Raw genomic sequence first — 6,375 nt, 5'->3', positions numbered from 1 at the left:
AAAATCTCTCATTGACTCATGGCTGAGTCTGAAAATGTATGTCACCTTTTTAGTCTAAAGGTGGTAGCATGCTTCATCATCAGTTGTTTGTAGTCAATATCAATTACTGCATGTTCTGAATCCATAAGACTTTCAAAGTTGTTTTCCTTCACATTACAGTAGTCTTTGTACAAATTGATCTCCTGGATCTGTTCACTTCACTCTGCATCAGTTCATATAAATTTTTGCCTCTGTCTCTGAATCTATCCTTTTTATCATTTCTCATTGTGCTATAATATTCCAGTATGTTTATATATCGTAATTTGTTTAGTCACTCCTGAGTGGGACAGGTGGAAACTTCTCAGGTAGTATTCTAAAATCTAGACAGATTTGTAGTAAGTTACCAAAGACTTAGAAGCCTGGGACCCTTGCCTTACTTCCCTCCTTGATCCTAGGTTGAAAGTTTTTGCTAAGCTTAGCTAATGTATAGGAGGAGAAAGCACAGACCCTGCAAATTTAACCACAGGCCCAGGTGTCCCAGACTTGTTTCCGTTGACCACCATTTGATCTGTACAAATATAAAATTGGAAATCCTGTTACAAAACTCCGGACAGGTCACCATGTCCTAAAATCCCCATTATTCATACAATATTGTCTGCTTTCATATCTATATCTATATTGCTAGATATGTGTCTTCTGCTTTCATATCTATTTTGACATTGCTGATATTTTTCATGCTGTATAAGCCGATTTTTGTGGTGAGATTGTGAGCTCAAGTTCTTGATTAGCAGGAACAAAGGACAGTGTGTGTGTGGGGGAAGGATGGTCTTTTGGGTATATAATCAAGCTTTACATTCGGTATTTCAGGCCTCTCCTTCCAGAACTTGCTTCTGGTGGTGATGACTCCCCTTCTCTAGAGAGAAGTAATAAAGATCTTTTTGTTTCTCTGGAGAAACCTCTGAGTTATTGAATTTATTTTGGGTGAGGGTCTTTTGTCCTACACATTCCTCATTACATTTATTTTTACAGGAAAATGCATTTCAAATCCACAGCAATTTGATAAATATCATCTTGGAATTAATTGATAACCTTCATAAGTTATGAACTACTTATAGTAATTATAACCTTCATCCATAGCTGATAAATTCTACTTTGTGAAAAGGTAATTTATGGCCATAAAATTAACAGAAGATAGCATATGAATATATCAACAATCTCTAAATACTATATATGACTATTGAATTTGATTTTTAATTTATATTATTTATACAGTGCTTTCCTCTTTACATATTTGTATCCCATCAAATTTTAGGAGTGAAAGCAAGATTTTACTAATGAAAGTTTCTTGCTTCCTGATCACTATCAGCTTTAGCAGGCAAATGGTATAATATTTGAAATAACTCCTTTACATTTTTATGTGTTTTTCTTAGGTATTGTAGAATAGTTACCCAATTTAATATTCACCATTGGATATATTCAGGTTGATGACCAGAGAATTTATTTTTCTCCTTGTAGCAGCAAGCACCCCAAGCGTCCTCAGGGTTTGCCGCCACCACAGGTTCTTGGATCTGCTTTGATAAAGGAAAGCAACTCAAAATGGGTTAACAAGCTTACTTTAATCAGTCAGACATATATCGTTTACCTTGTTCAGGGGAAAAAGGTCAGCACCCCGAACTTCAAAGCATACAGGCAGAATTATCAAGACAGAAACAGATCAAGTAGACAGCTTTCCAAACTGTCCAACCATTACATCCATACCAGATCAACATCTGGGTTTCAACATCTGGGTTTTTCAAAGCCGGGGGGCTCTGGACAACGGCTTCCCAGAATCCATATCAAATCACAGAACACTTCTCAAAGTGAGCCCCAAAACAAAGCTACACATCAGGGCTTATACAGCCTTCTCCTGGCTCAGAGAATATAACAACCTTATTGACTCACTGGCCAATCAAGAAGTATCTACTGAAAAACAAGCCTCCCACCCCAGGCTCCAGGTGCACTTTAGCCTAGGGGCAGGGAAGATCTGTAAATTTACATTCCCATTACACTCCTTCTTGCAGAAACAAAAATTTCAAAAAATACCTCACTTGCTCAATTGACATTTATTTTTGAGGTTTATGGGTCTTATCTTAATTTCCTAATTGTATAATTCGTAAATCTCCCTCATAAGCTCATTTTTGAAATTCATTTTTTTCCCCATGGAATTTTGAAGATTTTGAGTATGTGTAAAGGAATCCCTTGCATTTTTAGAATTCTACTTGGCATCCTTGCTGGTATCCATCAATTTACTAACTATTGAATAAAGGTTCATTTAACATTTAAAAAAGTGGAACAAATAAAGTTTTCAGGGTGCCCCTAGCTTACATTTGAATCAGCACTTATTTTATTACTATATATATATAAATATACATATAGACACACATTATATATTACATATTTGTCTAATATATATATTATCCAATGAAATCCTTTTTTTTTAGTCTAGTTGTGTTTTAGTGGGGCTGTTATAGAAATACCATCATCATAAACAAACAGCAAAAAGGTGGAAAAAACACAAATACTTCTACTGAATTTTTTTAGTTCATTGTCTATGTAGTATGTGGTACATATTTCTATCTAATAAATATTTACTGAATTATAATTATAATACAGTATAAGTAGCACAATTTGCAATGTTGTGCTGTATAACTTAATTCTTTATGTGTTTATTTTAGCCTGATGTCATAATTCCTCCAACATCAACTACTTGTCAGAGGGCCAACTTTTTACACATTGGCTGAAATGCTGGGCAAATATCACCTGTTCTGTCCCTCCACTTTCAGTGCAAATAAATGCTTCCCTACAGCTTGTAAAAGGTGATTTGCATAGCTCAGAAATTAGGTGCTCAGAAAATGTCAGGAATTAAAAAGAATTCCCTGACCTTAATACAAGAAAGAGGGAGGACTGAAGCTACTCTATGTTGCTGATGATTGAGTCAAGTTAAGAATAGATTTTAGCTGCTTTCTGACTGTCAGGTACAATTCCTATATCTGACCAAGAGAATTGAAAATGCTGATTAGTCTCAAGGCATGTTGTCCAGGGACAGTCTCACAACAGAGTGACACTTCCTTTAAGGAAGAAAAACTGTATCAGCAGATGAACAGAAGCAGTTGCAAAAATAGAGAGGAAAGGCAGATGTAAAGGCAGAAATGGAGGGGCAGTAAAGTAATGATGATTGTGGAGAGACAGAGCTATGAGAGATATTCTGTGATGCAATTTTCCCTTTTCCGGCAGTGTAATTTTTTTGGGGAGGAGTGTTTTGTCTCCCATTGAAATAGAAGTTTGTGGGAGATTGTCCTTTGTGTGTGTGTTTGTGTGTGCGTGTGTGTATGTATGTGTGCAGAATGATTTTAATAGTCAGTTTGCCATTTTTATGTACTGGGTTATAATGTCTTCATTAAGCACTATGCTATTTGATTTATGCTTCCTACTTGGTCTTTTATCTGTCCTTTTTAAGAAGGAAGGACAAACAACAGTTCCGCTTGGTGCTGAATGAAGAATCAAGCTGTTTGCATAATTGTGTTTACCTAAAACATCTTTTTTGAAACTCAAGCAAGATACGTTCAAAATTGAGTGGGATTCTTATTATATATTGGACCAGCACTGGCTTAGGTTCTGTTTAGAGGCAGCTACATGGCATAGTGTATAGAGCACTGGGTCTGGACTCACTAAAACCTGAAATTAAATTCAGCCTCAGGCACTTACTAGTTTTATGATTATGGGAAAATCAATTAATCTCTGTTTGCTTCAGTTTCCTCAACTATAATATGGGGAAAATAATAGCACCTATTTCTCTAGGTTGTTGTGAGTATCAATGAGATAGTATTGGTATATTTAGAACAGTATCTGGCACATAGTAGGCACTATATAAATACTAGTTATTATTATTATTTCATGAAACAATGATATTGCCAGAAGGGAATTTATAATCTGCTTCAGTATTGTTTCCTGGAAAAAAAAAGACATGGGATCATAGGTTAGATGGGACACCTTGAAGGCCATCAGGTTTAACCCTTTCATTTTATAGATGAGGAAATTGAGGCTGGGAGAGGCATAATGACTGGCTCAGAGTCAAACAGCTTGCTTCCCATTGCCACTTGCAGATTTTCCCCCTACCACCACCACTAAATAATCTCTCTTTTTGTGAGGTTTGCACAACTCTTATCTGCCTGACATCCAGTCAAAATTCTGGTTGCTACTGTCCACAGACTTCCAGGACACTCCCTTTATTCACTCAATGAGTACCTGGATCACAATTTTTCTCCTTCTTCCAACTTCTGTCCTTATACTAGGGGACTTCCACATATTTAGATACTCCCTCAAATACTCTAACCTCCAAGTTCTTAAACTTACTTATTTCCCACGATCTACCCCACCTCAGTCACATGCAAAGATGACCATAATGTTGATCTTGCCATTACCTACAAATATATCACTTCCATGTTCCTAAACTTTTAAATTCCCTTATCTGATCACTCTTTATTGGGTATCCATCTCTCCCTCTCCTTTCCAATGACAAACTCTGTTCTCCATCTACTCCATAACTTCTAATCCTTTGACCCTTCTTTTCTCTCCCAAGCCATCATCCCATGCCCTAGCCACACTCTCCTCATTTCCCAATTCTGACCCATTGGCAAGTCAGTCCAAGTTTACACTAATGTTCTCTTGAATCCCTTGCCCTGTTGTCATGTTGTGGATTGTGCCTCAGACTTGGATCACTCTAATCATCTCATGACTTAGCTCTTACACATGTGCTGCTGAATGAAGGTAGAGAAAATCATGTAAATGTTTTGACAAAATCCACTCCAAACTTGTTACATAACTTCATCTGGGCTCTCACTGTTGCTAGATAATGCTTTTTTTTACATCTCCCAAGTTAACTTACTATCCCCCTTATTACAGGGCTCTTCTAAACATTTATCCTTTTGTCAAACCTCCCCAAATTCCCCCTCCTTCCACTTTCCCAACTGAGAAGTTTCTTATTTTGCTGAAAAATGGAAGCCATTTGTTGAGAACTCCTTCTTCTCTTCTCATCTTATATCACCCAGAAACCTTCTACAACTATCTCCACTTTTACTTCTGTCTCACAAGAAGAGGTTGCCCTTCTGCTTGGAAGACAAAGCCATCTACCTACACAAATGATCCCATTACATCCCATTTACTTTATCAGATTATCTCTTCTATCATTCTCACTCTTACTTCTCTTTATTCTTTCTCTGTGTAGTCACAGCTTCTTTACTGCCTACAGACATACCCATGTCTTCCATCCTCAAAAAACCTTCTTTTGATTCTTTCATCCCCACATCTCTCCTGCATTTTATGATTAAAATCCAATAGCACCTCCATCTCTTTTCTTCTTGTTCTTTTCTTAACTCACTCCTATTTATTCGGTGAAATGAGATACACTTCTAAATATATAATGATTATAATGATGTTAATAACCCTTTTGAAACATTAAATATCGTATTGTTATTTTGTTGTCCTTTGTTCTCAAAGAGGACCATGACATCAGGGAGATGATGACATGACTTGTAGTTGACTTGGATTTGAGTGAGTGAGGGCTGTGCAAGGTCACCAGCCTCACTTTCTCCTCCAGAGCCATCTGGGTCCAGTGGCCAGATATTCATCAGGACACCGGGAGATGGCCCAGGATGCAGTGGGAGACCTTGGCCCTTTTAGGCTATCTTTTCAGGTTCTCACTTTGAGTGAGATAACAATCAGTGAATAGGTTTTTTCAAGTAGTTACTCAGGGGCTGACCCCTTTAATAACAACAACAACAAAATCAAACCAGGAGGAGAAGGCCCTCAAGGTTCCTGGCTAAAAGAAAAACAGTTACTATTTAGTATTTACATTCACTTTGTGCTAGGAGGGTAGGGACCTATTGTCCAAACTACGAGCTCCAGAGTGAACTGGGTTCAAGCATAGGTCTTTGAGAAAGAAATCTAGCAAATAAATCCAAAAGAACCTCTCTGTCCCACCCCACCCCACCCCACCCCTCCCTTCCCCATGCCTCCTCATGCCTCTCCTCTCCTCTTCTTGTTTCACTGTTCCTTTCATCCAACCCTTCCTGAAATTCCTGTGGCTGAGCTCAGTCTCCATTTTTCCAAAACAAAACAAAAAAAGGGGCAGCTAGGTGGTGAAGTGAATAGAACACCGACCCTGGAGTCAGGAGGATCTGAGTTCAAATGCCACCTTAGACACTTGACACTAGCTATGTGACCTTGGGCAAGTCACTTAATGCTGATTGCCTCTCCTCTCCTCTTCCTTCCTTACCTGGGGGTGATCTGCCAGGGGAAGGTAAATTTTGATGGCCAAAAGCTACCCTTTTTCCTTTGGATTTACTTGGCGTTATCTTA

The sequence above is a fragment of the Petaurus breviceps genome, unplaced genomic scaffold, assembly GCF_028583685.1.
Source record: "Petaurus breviceps papuanus isolate PSGF00001 unplaced genomic scaffold, PetGlider_PUasm1.0 37, whole genome shotgun sequence".
Classification (NCBI taxonomy): Eukaryota; Metazoa; Chordata; class Mammalia; order Diprotodontia; family Petauridae; genus Petaurus; species Petaurus breviceps.
The sequence above is the reverse complement of the archived record's forward strand: the minus strand, read 5'-3'. Positions refer to the sequence as shown.